This window comes from Siphateles boraxobius, unplaced genomic scaffold (assembly GCF_051911475.1).
Source record: "Siphateles boraxobius isolate OS27281-9 unplaced genomic scaffold, OSU_SipBor_1 31, whole genome shotgun sequence".
Classification (NCBI taxonomy): Eukaryota; Metazoa; Chordata; class Actinopteri; order Cypriniformes; family Leuciscidae; genus Siphateles; species Siphateles boraxobius.
The window spans coordinates 19127321-19145835 of record NW_027508931.1 but is presented as its reverse complement, the minus strand read 5'-3'; the positions used below and the strand labels follow the sequence as shown (position 1 = coordinate 19145835).

At 39.2% G+C, this 18515-nt stretch overlaps 2 long non-coding RNA genes across 2 annotated transcripts in view; one reads left to right on the top strand and one right to left on the bottom strand.

The window, feature by feature from the left end:
* LOC143697014 (uncharacterized) overlaps window positions 1–18515 on the top strand; it is a 480539-nt gene that overhangs the window by 119615 nt on the left and 342409 nt on the right. The window lies entirely within an intron of this gene.
* LOC143697031 (uncharacterized) overlaps window positions 296–18515 on the bottom strand; it is a 125074-nt gene continuing 106854 nt past the window's right edge. The window contains exons 2-3 of the long non-coding RNA XR_013186146.1: window positions 361–398; window positions 296–318 (exon numbers count right to left, since the gene is read on the bottom strand). This is a non-coding gene — a long non-coding RNA (uncharacterized LOC143697031). The remainder of the gene's footprint in view (window positions 319–360; window positions 399–18515) is intronic.

The following is an 18515-nucleotide window of genomic DNA, read 5'->3' as shown; positions in this document are numbered from 1 at the left end:
CTAACTAATCTATCTTTCTTTCTAACTAATCTTTCTTTCTTTCTTTCTAACTAATCTATCTTTCTTTCTTTCTTTCTAACTAATCTATCTATCTTTCTGTATTTCTAACTAATCTTTCTTTCTTTCTTTCTTTCTTTCTTTCTTTCTAACCAATCCATCTTTCTTTCTAACTAATCCATCTTTCTTTCTTTCTAACTAATTAATCTATCTTTCTTTCTAACTAATTTTTCTTTTTTTAACAAATCCATCTTTCTTTCAAACTAATCTATCTTTCTTTTTTCTAACTAATCTATCTTTCTTTCTAACTAATCTATCTTTCTTTCTTTCTAACTAATCTACCTTTCTTTCTAACTAATCTACCTTTCTTTCTAACTAATCTATATTTCTTTCTAACTAATCTATCTTTCTTTCTAACTAATCTTTCTTTCTTTCTTTCGTTCTTTCTTTCTTTCTTTCTTCTTAATCTATCTTTCTTTCTAACTAATCTATTTATCTTTCTTTCTAACTAATCTATCTTTCTTTCTAACTAATCTATCTTTCTTTCTTTCTAACTAATCCATCTTTCTTTCTAACAAATCCATCTTTCTTTCTAACTAATCTTTCTTTCTTTCTTACTAATCTATCTTTCTTTCTTTCTTTCTTTCTAACTAATCTTTCTTTCTTTCTAACTTATCTTTCTTTCTAAGCTATCTTTCTTTCTCTTTCTTTCTTTCTAACTAATCTTTCTTTCTTTCTAACTAATCCATCTTTCTTTCTTTCTTTCTTTCTTTCTTTCTTTCTAACTAATCCATCTCAACGAAGGCGGTCGCATTTTCTCTCCCTCTCCCTCCCCTCGCCTCTCCTGCTTGCTTCTCTCGTCACGTCTACTGTCTTGTACTTTGAGAGACCCTCGCTACACTGCTCTCCAAAACCAAGAAATTATGGATTTGATCAACTGGTCTCTCAACGCAATTGACACCATCTTCTCGACGAGAAGCTTGGGTTCGGGGGAACCTGACTGCCCTGCCGGGACGTTCGCAGCTGGCTACACGATGGACGCGTGGGAGAGGTGGCGGGTCGTGTGTCTGGCGGCTCTTTCCGTGGAGGACGTTGAAGATATCTACCTATTCGGCACCATGATAACAGGTCTTCTGCTGATTGGATTAGGCATTGCCCTGGTTTACCGAGGAACTAAGGAGACGGTGACAGCTGTCAAAAGCCCCGCAAGGCTGCCCGTGATGATTGAAGCGGTGGGCAGAGCTGTCTGCACTCAGACTGGGTCTATGAACCACAATATGGATAACATCATGGAGAAGCTCACAGCTTTGCAAAGGCAAATGGATCGTTTCAGAGACCAAAACGGACCAGGAGAATAGCCTGCATAAATTGAATGCGGCTACTCGCCCGAAGACCAAACAATCCCAATCTTATCTGTTTCGGCACCCCCCTACCAGCACTGGCCTTGGCCAAGGCCGCTGCTGGAACAACAACTCTCCCGGAAGAGCACTGCAGTGAGCCGCTCTTGCATTCCTTCCCCGACTCCTCAGACACCTGCTGATTGTTGACTCTGCCTGGGACATGATCAAGGTTGTCTCCATGGCAACTTGCTGTGTATCGCTATGACAATCCTGCGGACTGAGGCTCCTAGATTATGGTGCTGGCTTAGCGACTCTCTCCAGGCCTACACACACATGAACTTACACATACACAGATATGCACCTAACCCACACCCCATCCCACGCCTTCGCCGCTTCGTACCCCCAGTCTGACAGGCGGGTCTGTGACCAGCGCCATAATGGCTGCAGGACCGGATGCTGCTTGCCTGGGCTGGACTACCTCCATCCCCCACTCCCCACCATGTTGCAATGTCTTGTTTGTAGAGTGTACTGTTTATGTGCTAATGCTGCTGAGGTGTTTTTTCCTGTTCCCAGACTGTTCTCCTTACAGGAGCATAGTCTGGGGGTCGCTTTTTTTTTTCTCCTCACCTCTCCTCATGTCATGCTGTTTTTTTGTTTTTCTCAAGTTGGCGCTGAATATAGCAGCCTCGGTAACACCTTATTACCAAAGCAAATTCCTTGTATGTGCACAACACTACTTGGCAATAAAAATTCTTGATTCTTGATCTTTCTTTCTTTCTAACTAATCCATCTTTCTTTCTTTCTAACTAATCTATCTATCTTTCTTTCTTTCTAACTAATCTTTCTTTCTTTCTAACTAATCTATCTTTCTTTCTAACTAATCAATCTTTCCTTCTTTCTAACTAATCTATCTTTCTTTTCTTTCTAACTAATCCATCTTTCTTTCTAACAAATCCATCTTTCTTTCTAACTAATCTTTCTTTCTTTCTAACTAATCTATCTATCTTTCTTTGTTTCTAACTAATCTTTCTTTCTTTGTAACTAATCTATCTTTCTTTCTTTCTAATGAGATTGGAGTAAAAACATGAAGCCTAATGCTACATTTATATACATGTACACGACACGAGGATAATAAAACAGCATTATATAAAATTAGGCTAGTATGAGTGTTTACTCTAATATGGTGAATATTATAATGTTTAGACCAGTGTTTACTGTTAAATACTGTGTTTGTGGATATATGCTCAAACGTAGATATGTATAATATGGTAACAATAATGTTTCATAGTTTGGAGCAGCTCGATCGCTTCAGTGAATGTTCTCTGCATGCGCTGTGAGTTTGAGTCAGTCGCGCTGTGCGTTTGAAAAGCAAAACACGCCAAACATTAGGCTTCATGTTTTTACTCCAATCTCATTTCATAACGTCATAACGAATGGAAACATTTGAAGTAACATATGATCCATATATTTTTCTCTAGTGTAGTGTTTCTGAAGTGTTTTTTATAGGCTGCCTGCTATAGGCTATTGTTTTTGTTATTTTATGCAGCCCTACACACATAAAATGAACACCAGGTTGGTTGTGCCTTGTAGGCCTACACGTATATGCCTACAAGGCACAACCAACCTGGAGTCCTCTAGGAGTGTGTGTGTATTTTGTATATTTTAAATCGCAATTTTAACCAACAAATCTAAAACGTATTCCCAAAATCGTGCAGCCTATAGTTTATCTTGATATCAGCATGTTCACAGTTGTTTCCTTTTTTTTTTTTTTTTTACAGGGACCAGATGCCACTGAGTCCTGCCGATTTCAACATTCACATAAGACTCTGTACATGAACATGGTAAAATGAAAAATCAAACACCTTGGAAATGACTACTATGTTTCGAAATGGCAAAAAGTTATGTAACTGTTCAAGTCTCTGTCTTTAGATCAGTGTGTTCAATAATGTGCTTTTTTGTCCTTTTTTGTGTATCTTTGGATTATGTTGTGTTGTAAATAAATCCAACCAATCAAAAAGCCATTCTTTTTTAAATCTCTCCTCATTCTTTGTGCAAGGCTCCACATAATGATAGGTCATTGTAGCACCTGATAGGCCATTATGGGAGGGTATTTGTTTTTCTCAGGTGTGAAACATAAATATTCATGATGAATCATGCCCTCCTCGCATAAAGCTTTTTTACACAAAACATGTCTTACAAATTTTAAATCAATGTATTGTTTTATCTGAATGACTACGCAGGATGATTTTCATATAGTTTTGAAGCATATATTCTAGGCTACATGATACAATTTTCAAAAGTCTTGTGAAGAAATAATCAGTATGGGTTTCATGACCTTATTTCAGTGACAATTTTGTTTTGTTTTTTCACAAACCACGCATAAACGTCATTACAGTTGGTATTCAACCAGAATAATACTTTTATCGCCGCCGTTCTGTTTGCAGATGAATTCAAGTGAAACATTATAGTTAAAATAATTCATAATCACAATACTGAAATTAAATTGAATAAATAATGAAAACATTTCAACATAAAACATTGCAATAGAAACATATTAGGCTACATCAGTGAGGCTTTGCAAGAGCATAAGACATTAACTTAACAGCGTTCAGACAGTAGCTCTGTGGTTAACGCAACACCATGATCCTCATGGAGCTTCAAGCGACCCGAGATTGAATCTCATTGTAGCCTACAGCATGTAACCGATGTTGGCCGACCTTTCTTGATACTTAGGTACAGTGTTGGGAGTAACGCGTTACAAAAGTAATGCATTACAGTAACATATTACGTTTTGCTGTAACGCAGTAGTGTAAGGCATTACTAATCAATTTTCAGTAATATTTTACTCGGTACATGTTCGGTAAGGCTTGCGTTACAACATACTTTTAGTTTTAATCGTAAAACAAACAAACAAACAAAAAAAAAAACAGCAAGACTGCCAGACATTAACGAATGAAAGATGCAAGTAGGATAAATTACCTGTTCGTGGTCAGTCAATAGCCGCGTGTGGTGTCCAAGTCTGTAATTAAAGACTAAATGGCAGCGTCTGATATATTTGTATAGCGATTTATTTTTTACAGGAGTGCCGTGAGGTATGATTTCGGCCTCTGTGCTCACGCTGGCCAGAGGAAAAGCGGCTAATGGTGAAGATGGCATGAAGAAGACTACATTCGCGAGATGGACGTATGCGCATTAGGCTATTCGTTCTGTGTTTTCTTTCTAAACAGTTAGGCTATGTTAATGTGGTATTTTTCATGTTTTCATCACGCAATCATGTTTTTGATGCCGTGGTGACGCGTTCATGTAAGGGCGGCGGCGCTGCCGATAAAGCACCGAAAAGCTGTCACAAAGAACCGGCAAAAGCAATGATTATGAATATGTCAAATATAGCAAGGAGACATGTTGATTGTTTATTAATAAAGTCGAGATGAAGTTGACGATGCTGACTCGCGATCTTCGCAGTAGGCTAGTGAATGCACCAGAGAGAAATGCACATTTCATTTCATAAGCAGAGCAGTCTGTTTTCTTTCGTTTTGAATTTTTCTGTTTACAAGTAGACATTTCAATATAGATATATTTTTCAGGTCCGTACAATTAATACAAAACGAAATTCACTTTAAAGAAAGGCTTCGTGTCTTCTGTGTAAGGTGTCTGTGAAAGTTTTATAGCAGTCTTTTAGTGCCGCTTCAGAGCGGTCGCGTCTGTAACGGAGAACTGTCACGTCTGTAACATTGTTTTTTCCTCATAAATGCGAACACGAAAAATAAAATAAAATGAATATTTTATGTTCTGTGGAGAGCCAACCCTTCTTCATTAGATTTGCGCAGTGTAATTCACAGAATTACAAAAAAAAAAAAATCGTTGCCTCCTAAAAGTTAAAGATTTTTTTTGTCATATATGACTGTCGATTTCCCTAATATTAAATATAAAACGCATGTGTAGACTGATATTTTTCTAATGTCTGGACTCCTTTCTGGGAGGAGCCTATGGATAAACAGACGTTTCAATATTTTGATATTAATGCATTTTCTGAGAATTTATATAATTATATAAGTTTTGACTGCAAGTCTGCAAATGTCATGTCCATAACGCTGGAATTCCCAAATTTTAAATAATTTATCCTCAACTAGTTTTGTGTTGTAGGTCTACATATTTTATAATGTTAAGTTAACTTCAAATAATACTAATAGTAATTTAAAGATGTGGTAGCATTGGATCTGGACGGTATGGATAACGCTGGGAGTTGGAAGGGGTGTGTCGCCATTCTGCAGGTTCGTGGATCTGAGTGTCGCGATTTCGGTTTCATATCGCATATCGTTACAGCCCTAGTCATTTTAGAATGTTAACTTCTACTTCTGTATAGTTATTTTGGTGAAAGTAACTCAAAAGTAATACAGGAGTAATGTAACGCATTACAATTCTGAGACAGTAATATTGTAAGGTAATGAATTACTTTTAAATAACAGTAACAAGTAATATATAATGTATTACAGTTTGGAAGTAACTTGCACAACACTGCTTAGGTAACTGTTTATTAGCGAGTATATTAACTGTTTTATTTATTTAACTCTTCGGCGCCGCCGATCACGCCGGCGTGATCAAGTTACATGACCAGTTTAAGACGTTGAAGCATAAAAACAAAGTCACGTTGAGCGCTGCCGTCCACTTCTGTCGAAAGTGCTGGCTTGAAATTCTATTTTACTTTTTGTTTTGTGTTGATAGACCAAGTAAAAACGGAGATATGATCATTTAAACTTTATATAACAAAATATTGACGCGTTCGTAAAAGAACGCCAGATGTGATGCGACAGGCGTTGCATTTATTCTAATAACTTCGTCAGTTTTTGTCATAAAACAAAACGGAGAAAAATGTGTGAATTTGCTGACTGTGCTCTTCAGGCTGCACTTTTTAGGGAATGGAGGAGGAGCCAACTGAGCAAAGAAGCGAAATTGAAAGGCAGAGGATTTACGGAGTTGACAAAGAGAGACGTTATATATATATCATGTATAGAGAGATATTATTGTTAGTTTTTAGAAGAGTTTGAGTATATTTTGAGAGTAGTTTAGGAGTAGTGTAGATAGGTTAGGTAGTTTAGGAGTGGTTTAGGTAGTTTAGGAGTAGATTTAGATAAACTGTTTTAAGGAGTGGCACAGATAAAAAATTAAATTAAATAAAAAAACACTTGATATTTGTTGTAAATAGTTTTATGTATAGTTTGATTTTGTGTTAATTTTACCTTTTGTATGGTATATTTGCACTATTGAGGAACCCCTCTGACTCAAGGAATGAAACCCTGTAATCTAGCTATCTGTGTAATTGTACATGAAGTGTTTTGTAGAATTTCTAAGCAAAAAAGTAAAGAAAAAACGCCTATTGCCAAACCTCCTTTTTGTGATTATATAGTTTAATTTTTATCTCAATTTTACATTTTTTTTTATTTTGTATTTGCACTATTTGGTAACCCTCATACTCTGGGTATGCAAGGGCTTAAATATAGCTCTCTGAATAATTGTGTGCACTACATTTTTTTAAAAGTGGCTGAGCTAAAAAGAAAGAAAATGGCTACACCCGCTTATTTTGTAAATCATATTTTTTTGTATATAGCTTGATTATATCTGAATTGTGCCTGTATATGTTGACATTTACAACTTGTGTTTACATTTTAAACCTTTTAAAATGCTTCATTGAGCATGTTGTGCTTTTTGTAGTAGAAAAGCTATAATTTTTCTATTCGGATGTTGTGTTTTTTGTGTGATTTTGGGTCCAGTACGTTGATACAGTACATCAAAGTGAAAAACTAATTGTCTGGTAATATAGGTGATGTTGTGCTGAAAAAAAATAATACCAAACATTGGTATGGTAAACATTTGTTTATGTCGCAAAATAAAAAAAATAAAAAAGTACTCAAAAACGGCCAAAATAGCCCAAGACTCCGAAGGGTTAAAGTCAAGTGTTTTGTTTAATTTGCAATGGCACATTACAACATAAATTTGCTACATTCCTGTAGAGCCGCTGCACAGAGGACAAAACTGATGAAGGAAGATTGTCAGCCGATTGCGTCAGAAAATGAAAATATAGAAGCTCATCTTTAGTCTGCTAAATTATTTTTTTGTGAATCATTCACGAAATTGAGATGACAGTGATACCCGGCCATAGCAACGTAAAAATTTTGCAAAAACAGACCAATACATTGAACAAATCAGAAAAAGCAGGGCCGGCGCTCCGCACACGCACACCACGCACTGCGCGTAGGGCACCAAGTGCTTGGGGGGGCACCAAAAAATCTGGGTCGTGAAAAATCATCACAATAGGCTACTAGTATAAATAACAAATAAAATATGTCTAAAGCATGTTAATATGCAAAAGCAATACAAAAGTAATATAGGCCTAGACCAAATTAGTCGAGAAATAGGTGAATCTCCTGTGCCAGTCTCCCTCTGGTGCCCCCCCTTCCCCACCTCCCAGTGGTCTGTTCATGCCTCAATCAATGTCAAATTTGGCAGACACCGACCTCAGACATGGCCTCGAAGAGGCACCAAGAGTCGGGGGCGGAAAAAAGGAAAAAGAAGAGACAGCGGGATGATAAGAAAAAATAAGAAAAAGCGGGATTTGTTTGAGAAGAAAAGGAAGACCGCTTAGATACGTTTTTTCGTTGTTGTTCAATGCGGATAATGCGGTCATTTTCAAGAGGTTCATAGGCCAAGGCCCAAGGGCGACATCTGTTGGTGAAACTGCAATTAGAAAAAAAAAAAAACACAATCTCAGTGTTTGTATATTTTTATATTCAGAGAGTTGTCAAATTATTAGGGCTGGGAAAAAAATAATCGCATCCAAAATAAAAGTTTGTGTCTACATGATATATGTGTGTGTACTGTGTATAATTATTTTGTATATATAAATACACACACATATGCACGTATATATTTAAGAAATATTTGCATGTATATACTGTAGCCTATATATTTATATATAATTTATATTATATATAAATTTAAATATTTTATAACAAATATTTCTTAAATACATACATGCAAATGTGGCACGCCACTCGGCGTGGTGTGCCAAAACACTTAATTCTAAACTTCAATAATTCATTCAAAATAATCTCAAAACGCTTTGTGACATTTTGAAAAGCCGTGCATGCATTAAGGCCACGGGAACCATGAACGTAACTGAAACGCTGGTTTGGATTTTATTGTTTGTCGTTTAAACGTGCCTGTTGCATATCTTTATTTTATATATTTTATATGGTCTATTGATGAAGTAGCCATATTTTTTTTTTTTTTTTTTTTACAGAACTGCTTTTGAAATTTAGATTGGTATTATTATACAGATGTAAATTCATTCTGTTGGATACTATTTGTTCCTTAGTGTAAAATGGAAATGCATGGTAATTTTATTTTATAAATATAAGCAAAAAACTATATGGTGTAAATCTCTCTGCATTAATAAATATAAAATGTACAGTAGTCCATGTTTGTTCGGGATTTGAACCCGTGTTATCTTAATGATCAAACTGTAAGTTCTACCACTCAGCCATGAATTTACTCACTGAGAAATGCCTAAACATTTGTTTCTCCAGTGTGTTCGCTCACATGAGCGAGAAAACGTTTTGTCGTTAGCCTATTGTGAGTGTAGGCCTACTTTACCTGAATAAAAGTAGACCTTTTACAGTTTTAAAAGATGATATCTGTAGGACCAAAAATTACAGAGTAGGCTATAGCCTATTAAGTTCTTTTAGCTGTTATGAGAAAAATAAATTCAAGTGAACGCGCCACCGCGTTTGTCGAACTATAATTCAACAAGCCAGAATAAAACCCGATTTTAGAATAATGATTTTTAGAAAATACTTAACAGCATCAATAGTGTAATACTTAGTTTATAAGCAGAATATAGTCACTTAAATAGTCAGACCATTAATTTTGTAACGATGAGGCATGAATGAAGCGGAGAGAGAATCCAATTGCAAGGACTACTTTAATGAAACTAACAGGTAATCCAGGGTGAACAATAGTACATGGAACTCAGAAAAAGGGACTCAGAACAGCAAAACAACTACAACGACCGACAAACCACAACTGAAACACAGAGGTATAAATACACAAGCAGACAAGCTAAACAAGATAACAAGGGAGCGTGGTTAATCCGAGACACCTGGGGAGACTAATAAACAAGACAAGGAACACCTGTGGACAATGAGCAAACAACTAACAATATGACAAGACACATGGCAGGATCACATGAAAAACAGAGAATCACGTGGCAGACAAGACAAAACCCACACCGTGACACATTTAGTTTAATAACTAATTTAATTTAGTAATTGAAATCAATAAAAAGCCTAAATTCTCCTATGTTTTAATGAACATAGCACATACCGAACTGTACCGAAACTGTGACCCTAAAACCGTAATAAAAACCAGAACCATGAGTAATCTGAACCATTACACCCCTACTGTACACAACGATTACTTTAAGGACATTTAAAATACATACCTCTTGTGAATTTCTGCTTTTTGTTTGCATTCCTTTTCTTGGTTTTATCCTTGTTTTTGCTGGATTTATGGGGTGCAGGAGATGAAGTGGATTTAGATGAGGATGCAGGTTGATGATACACAGGAGGACGATGAGTCAACTTTGCAATGTTTTTTTTCCTCAGTGCTTTTCCTTTTATCTTTGCCATTTTTCCCCTTTCTGTATGAAGGTCATCTTCCGTACTGGATGACTGTCCAATTTGGATTTGCACTCATCCAATTTGGATTTGCATGTAGCTCCCATCATGTCTTCCTTTGCCGACAAGGCTAATAACGATTACATGATATTAAGATTACATTTAATTTATTCCACCTTTACCAGCTTTGATGGCATTGTTAAATGTAAATATTCTGCTACCTTTGTTAACGAAAACCACAAGATCTAACTTTAAAACAACAACAAGAACAGATTGTCAGGAGCCAATCAGATCCCTCACATGTCACCACGCAAAGATCACTGTCCCCAGATTACTGATCACCTGCACTTGTTTCCACTCAGCACTCACTTCCCAGCCAGCACAAAAGCACCCGATTCACTCCCAGTCATTGTCAAGCCTCCAACAGGAACGACCCTTACCAGTCACCACTTGTCTCACTCTAAGCCATCCTTCAGCAACGGACGTAAAGTATACTTACCTGAAAGAAACTAACCTTGTTGTCCTTGTTCTGATGTTCCCAGGATCCGCTCCATGACTCATGTTCTCCGTTTCCTGGAATCCGCCACGAGTCCCGTTTCCCACTGGATGAGCTGCAAGAGAAAGGGAAAGTATCACTGAACTGGTGAGCTCATTGTCAAGTGCACTTCAAAGGATCTACTCACCTGGAATCCTTCCTGAATCACGCCTATCCACGAACGATCTGAAAAGAGAGAAAAACTCAAGTTATTGATCTGTGTTACCCGCCACGTTATTCCTTAAGAAGAGGATTCACTCACCTGGATGCATTCCTGCCACATATATCCTCTTCGAGATCACCGTTGAACTCCCGAAACCCTGCATACTTACCTTTGAGTTAAATAAAGATACATTTATGTTTATCACTTACCTCTGTCTCCGAGCCTGAATCCTGACACAGATATGCTTCAGACTACAGTACACTGTACCCTTTTATGCCAGGATATGTTATAATGTAGACTCTGTAAACTTTCCACAATTACAAGTTAATTAATATCACTTTTTAAACACTTATATGAGATGAAGATTAGCAGACACATTTATTCAAAGCAAATTAAAAATGAGGATCATCAAACAATTTCTGATTAGAGCCAACAGTATTTGTAATACACATTAAGTATAACTTATAACGGGTTGTAAGGTATAGTTGCTTTTAGAGATTCAGAAATTTACCATTGGTCAGACTGCTACGTAGGAAATCTCTCTCACTTTCGATGTCCTTGCACTTATCCTCAAGGAACTTGATTTCAGCTTTTAAAAAAGCATTTTCTTCCTTCATTTTTTGTAGGGACACCTGCTGAGTTGGTGCTGCTGTTGCTGATGCTCCTGATGGAATATATAATATAAAAAAAAAAAAACACTGTAAACACTGTTGCACTTTAACACTCTATCTAAATAGCTATATTATATCTATATTAGTCTTGTGAGTAAACTAGAACATTTACTAGCCAATGGCGATGCTATTGGTTTGAGATAACGCATGATGCATAATTAATTAATAAAGTCAAGAATATGGTAATACAGTAATGACTCAAGTGTTTAGAAGGAATTACAGGACATGTATTTTTGTTTAATAACACAGATAAAAAAATTAAAGAATATGAAAGCTTTGATTAATGAGATCCCATTAATGTAGTAACAATAAATATTATGAGTGTGACGAGATCTCATGCCACAAGCTCTCGCCATATTAAGTCAAGTCAAGTCACCTTTATTTATATAGCGCTTTTTACAATACAGATTGTATCAAAGCAGCTTCACAGTGATAACATGAACATAATAATATAACAGAGTTTGTTTCTAAAAGAAAATTGAGTCAACGTCCACCTTAAGGAAGGCAGATCAATAATATTATTGAATATTAAATGTCCCCAACTAAGCAAGCCAAAAGCCAAGGCAACAGTGGCAAAAACATGCCACTGTTAAAACATGACATTAAAACATGATATTTCTCGTTGAGGTGAAAAGCTTTCCTGTCACACCCCCTAATATTTCATGATTAATATCATATTTTTAAATATGACGGTTTCTGTCAAGGATGCAGAGGGAGAGAATCCAGAAGGCGAATAGCAGGTGAAACAGTTCTTTAATAGAAACAAGGCAAAGCCGCTATGGCCGATCAACAAAGGATGTTTCACAAAAATACTCTGGTTGATAGAAAATAAGACAAGGCCGCTATGGCCGATCAACAAAGGTAGTCCTCAGCAATACTCTGGTTGAGACTGTGTGATGCTCAAGCGGCAGGTCCGGAAGGCTCGTGTGAGGCGAGACCAGGGATACTGCTTGAGGCGTCGAACTCTCGGCAACTCTCCACGGCACGAAACTGGGCAAAGCACAAATCAGGTAACATACAGCAAATAACAATCAGACAGTGATGAACAAGTAAAGACAGGACAAGACTGGACTTCTGTAGATCAAACACAATAGTCGATAGCATATGTGATGGTCAATAATAATCCGACAGAGAAGAGGAGAAAGAGAGAACTAGAAATAGAGAGACTAATGACAGGAGATAGAGAGCAGGTGCGAAGATGAGAGAACGAGAACCAGCTGAAGGAGATGAGTGAGTGATAAGGGATGTGTGTGAGCAAGAGGTATAGGAACAGAGAGAAGCCTGCAGATGGAGACAGAGAGAAAAAAGAGAGAAAAGAGGAAAGAACCAGGATCATGACAGTTTCATTATAAATATGGTGATTATCACTATGATGGACACCCAACTTAAATTAGGCCTATATTAAACATCTGAATCTAGACATGCAAACACATGGAAATTAATTTTAAATTAACTTTAACAAAATATTAACAAGCCTTTGACTCAAAATATCCCATTTTCAACTGCATCGTGAAACATGGATGTTTAGGAAAGTGCAGCAGCATGGTTTTTGGGTTTAGAGGAGAATAAAATCAAATGTGCAATTCAGACCTTTCCTTGATTTCAAACATTTCATTAACAGTTAGACCTACCTTCATTACTTAAATAACGAATTTGTATATTGCTGAATGAAATATTGACCCAGTTTTGCTAATAAACTTTAAATTGCCTCGCCAATCACTAATTGATCGAGTTTGTAAACGAGCATTTAATAATTAGGCCTAACTGTTACTACACACATATATTGCTAATCGTATGATAATATGCATGGAACGTCCTGGTTGCGTATGCAACCCACTGTTCCCTGATGGAGGGAACGGAGGACGTAGTCGACGTGGACTGAATGGGGATCGTGTCAGAGAGCCAATGTTCGTCGAGTACTATTGAACGAGCCAATGGATTTGGCATGCGTGATTCACATCACACACTCCGCCCTCGCGGCGCGGGTATAAATACGGAAGTGGATGCACGCACTAGTTGCTTTTTCGCTGAGGAGTTGAGCGTAACCCGAAGTCAGCGGTGGTCCAGCGGTAGTGGCAAGGGGACTACGTCCTCCGTTCCCTCCTTCAGGGAACGGTGGGTTGCATACGCAACCAGGACGTTCCCTTTCAGTCAATAACGTCGGACGTAGTCGACTGAATGGGGATAACCATTGAAAACGCCACTAAAGCTGCCACCTTCCAGTCCCAAGACAAAAGCCTCCTGATGCCCCCGGAATTTTAAGGCAAGGAAGGACAGGGCTTAGGCCAGGGAAGTCACTACTGTTCTTACAGGGCCACTGGGAAAGCGTTCCCGTACATTGGAAGGAAGGGACGCTGCAGAAGCCACATCCTACCCGAAGGGAGGTAACGTGGAGAATACACATATGAACTGGGCGGATGACCGGGCAGTACGATATATGGAATGTCACTGGGGTGGCTCCAGCCAAGACGGGGGGAGACTCACCGGATAGTGACGGCAGAGAGACTCTGCCGAGGGAAGACACGGGCTCGCCGTAGGGAGCCGTATCGTGGAAGAATACACATATGGGATCAAAGTAGAGACCACAACATATGGACCCAGTCTAACACAGGTTCCACACTGCGTAAGAGTGGTAGGCCTGACACCAGACGTTCCGCACGTCCGACGTCGGAGGGGTGTGGAGGAACTCAATAGGGTTTGGATTCAGGGAACTCAACTGGAGTAGAAAGGCACACGTATCCAGTCCATAGGAGGGGAATGGCGCAGCAAGCCGACACTTGAATCGGGCTCACGGTGAAACTGGCTTCATGAGAAGGGAGCCCACGGGAAGCAGCAGTTCAATCTAGGTGTCGCCCAGCCCCCAACTCTAAATCTGTCAGCAAAGCACTCTGTCAACGCCCAGGAAACATTATTTTGAGGGTGGAGGAAACAGCCTACTCCAACCCATCTTGCAGGAAAGAGAGCACTGAAATGATCAAATGCTTTCAGGATCTCCTCACGGAGAGAAGACTCACTCAACGACTAGGTTCCACTTCAAACGCGTAAGCACACCACCTCTTTCCAGGGGGTGCTCGCAGAAGTGATGGTAACTACCACATGTCGTGAGGCTCGTTGGCGGCACGATTAGGTAGGCCGGGAAAGAGTGGAACGAAGTGTCCTCATAAGCTTCTGACTCCAAGGAGGAGTTGACGGGTGAGTCGTGACAAGCGAAGGAAGCTCAAGCAACGGTCGCCATGTCTAACAACTAGAGGCACGAGTGAATTTGCTCTCCCTTTGAAGTGTGGGTACAGCTTGCTCTGCTTTTTTTGGGGGGGTGGGGGGGTGGATAGGAGCCAGTGGCCCTCACACGGGGCGAGGGAGTGATCGTGCTAACTCCAAGAGCATCCTCATCCATCCCTTTGTGGCCTGCTCCGGAATGCTTCCGCTATCACTTGCCACCAGGCTTGGCAGCGCCTGGAGCGGGCTGGGCGTCCCTACTGTGGCCGGCTCCATACTGGGGCCTGGGTGGAGGCTGCGGAGGAGGAGGCGGCTTGCCCATAGCTTGCCCAAGCTCTGCCCGTCGGAACGGATGAAACTCACAGGCCTTAGGGGGGAGACGAGGATCCCCCCAAAAGGTAGCGGCCGCCGGACACAGGTGCACCTGTGTCGACAGACCGCTACATTGGAGGGATAGCCTTGCAACCCTTCACCGCTCCTCCATCAAGGGTAGTGAGGGGGAAAAGCTATTCAGGGAGTTTCTGGCAGAGAAAGGTGCCATCTACAACCTGGTAAGTTCTCCATGCATTTCGGGAAATAAAGGCACTGGGGCAGCGAGCTGAGAACCAGTGCGGCCCGCCCCGAGATACCAAACCTCCAACTGAGACTGAACGGGACACGTTGGAGGTTCCACTCGAGCCCGGCAGCCTCGGCGGCCCGTTTCAGCATAGCTGACATTTCTGGATCTGGCTCGGGCAATGTTACACTCCCAGAGGGAGATAACAGAGCCGAGTCGTCATCTCCAGAGGCCAGCTCACCCTCCGATGCTGCTATCGACATCTTATCCTTTTAACCCCTGCTGGATATAGTTATTTGACAAAACCTCAACTTAGTGGTAGAGGTGGTGGTCTGGCAATGATCTTTAAGAACAATTACAAAGTGACTAAATATGTCATTCTTGATGTTCCAAGTTTTGAATGTCTCTCACTTCAACTGGCTGGCCCCGCTCCGCTTCTGATTCTATTGATTTATAGACCCCCCCAGAAACAACCCAAACTTCTGTTCTGATCTGACTGAACTTCTCACTCTCGCTTTTGCCCGGCATGATAGAATAATGATGCTTGGTGACTTCAACATACATGTTGATTCTGATCGTTCTGCTTCAAAATACTTTTTGTCTGTTCTGGATTATTTTGAAGTATCTCAGCAGATCGATTTTCCAACACATTCTCACTCTCATACTCTCAATCTGCTCTGTACGGTTGGTATTGACAATGTGCATGTCCAGGGCCATAATCTGGGCATCTCTGATCACAAACTTATTCTCTTTGATTTCTTACTACCCATTGTAGAACCTATAACTAACACAATTATATCCTACCAAAATCTGAAAACTAGAACTGTTGAAAATTTCTCCACTGCCATTGCTGTTTCTCCTCTTCCTTCCTCACTCAATCAGCTGTGTCCTGATGAGATAGTTTCTGCCTATGATAAATCGCTTGGTGATGTACTGGATGAGCTTGCTCCTTTAATAACTAGAGCTGTTCCGTCTACTCACTCCTCTCCTTGGTTCACCCCTGAGCTCAGAGTTCTGAAAACTCAATGTAGGCGTCTTGAAAGACTCCACAACAAATCCTCCCTTCTTGTTCATGCCATAGCCTTTTCTGACTCAGTAGTGAAATACAAAGAAGCACTTAACATTGCACACTCTAACTATCTCTCTTCTGTTATTAACCCTCTGGGATCTAAGGTGTTTTCTGGGAGCTGGAGGTATTTTGACATGCCCTGACTTTTGTGCATTTTTAAGTTGCTTATAAACATATTAATGGCAAAGTTGTCATTACACTCTATTTAGCACAAACAGGGCTACCAAAATATGTGAGCAACATGTATGTACATGTTTGTATTTTTAAGAGAATATTGTTTATGCATGGTTATTGAAAAAACTAAAACTTAAAGTTTCTGAAATAAGGCCACAAAACACATAATAAATATGTGTCCACAAGACTTTTGTCTAATGGATGTTCTCACCTAGAATTTTTGCTTCAAAATGATCTGAAAATCATCCTGCCAAATCATTCACATAAAACAATACATTGATTTAAATTTTGTAAAACACTTTTTGTTTGGAAAGGCAATATGCGAAAGGGGCGTGACTCATGAATAATGGTCTGATTTACACCTGAGAAGACAAAATACCTGCTTAATGAGCCTGTATAATGAGCCTTCCACACAGAGGTGTGTCACTGACCCTGCTGAAAAATCCAGCTAAAACCAGCCTAGGCTGGTTGGCTGGTCTTAGCTGGTTTAAGCTGGAAGTAGCTGGTTTTAGTTGGTCTCCCAGCCTGGCTTAGCTGGTCAAGCTGGTCTTCCAGTCTGGTCAAGTTGGTGGTCAGCTGGTCTCCCAGCCTGGCTTAGCTGGTCAAGCTGGTCTCACAGCTGTTAAGTTGGTGGTCAGCTGGTCTCCCAGCCTGACTTAGCTGGTCAAGCTGGTCTCCCAGCCTGGTCAAGTTGATGGTCAGCTGGTCAAGCTGGTCTCCCAGCCTGATTTAGCTGGTCTCCCAGCCTGACTTAGCTGGTCTCCCAGCCTGGCTTAGATGGTCTCCCAGCCTGGCTTAGATGGTCAAGACGGTCTCCCAGCCTGGTCAAGTTGGTGGTCAGCTGGTTTCAGCTGGCCTCCCAGCCTGGCCAAGCTGATGAACATCTTACCTAATTACAAATTAATCAGATTTCATAGTCCATATACAGATAAGGTTTTAGCATCAAAGTTAGGCTGGCTAGATGGTACAGCCTAAATTATTATAGTTGTTAATACAATAGTATATCTGAACAGTATTAAACAAAATTATATTAAAATTATTAAATTAAATTATAATAAATTAAGTATTAAAATAAATTATAGCATAAATCTGTAGCATGCCCGGACTCGATTCAGATTCAAATATCGTTTGAACAAACACATTCCCCATAGTTGTCTGACCAAGTATAGTCAGCTTTTTTATTTTTAATAAGTGTTTCAGTTTTGAATAGACTTGTTCACAAATTAAAAGTGAAACAATGTCTCTATACAATGACCAATTTAATGTCATATGTAATCACAAAACTAGATAAGCTGTACAATATCTTAAGACACCAAACACATGATACACATAATCTGATACAGGTTTATTTTACTTTAAGTTCCATTCAAAAATTACAAAAACATAAAACTGATTGTGTCATTGAAGACTGCAGTTAGGGGAGAACAACTGACAGTTAGACAGAAACACAGCAGCACTACACCAAAACATCTGCACTGTGGCACACCTACATTTACATTCCCCCCACACCCTAGACAACCCCTCTTCCTCATCGACACCCCCTCACCCAAAACTTGTGTCTCCTTGATACTTTCCACCTTTAAAAAAAATAAACAAATAACATTTTAAATTGTTACAATGTGATTTTCTTTATGTATGTCTGAAAAGTAGTTTGACACTTAAGTTACACTATGAATGCAATATTATATATATATATATATATATATATATATATATATATATATATATATATAATACAAATAAAATCCAAAGTAAAGTGAATAAAATAAAGAGGTTGTGTTAAATTCTTAAACTAAGTGCCACTTTGTCCCACTATCACCTGCTGCAGGGGTGGCATTTTGCAGCGCGCGCGAGAGCAGATGGAAACGAGGAAACGTCATCAACTCACAAACACCAAAACTCCCGTCTCTCGCTGTTGTTTTCACTGCTTTAAGGTAAGTTTAGTAAAAAAATCACACAAATAATACATACAAACGTTCCTGAAACCTTTCTTAAGTGTAACTGATACGCTTCTGTTGAATATTTACTTTATAGAAATGGTTTTGTGTCTTCGAAAAAGTCCGTTAGCATCTCAACCGTTTTCTAGCATCTTAAGGAAGAGGTAAGTTAAGGCTAACTCTAC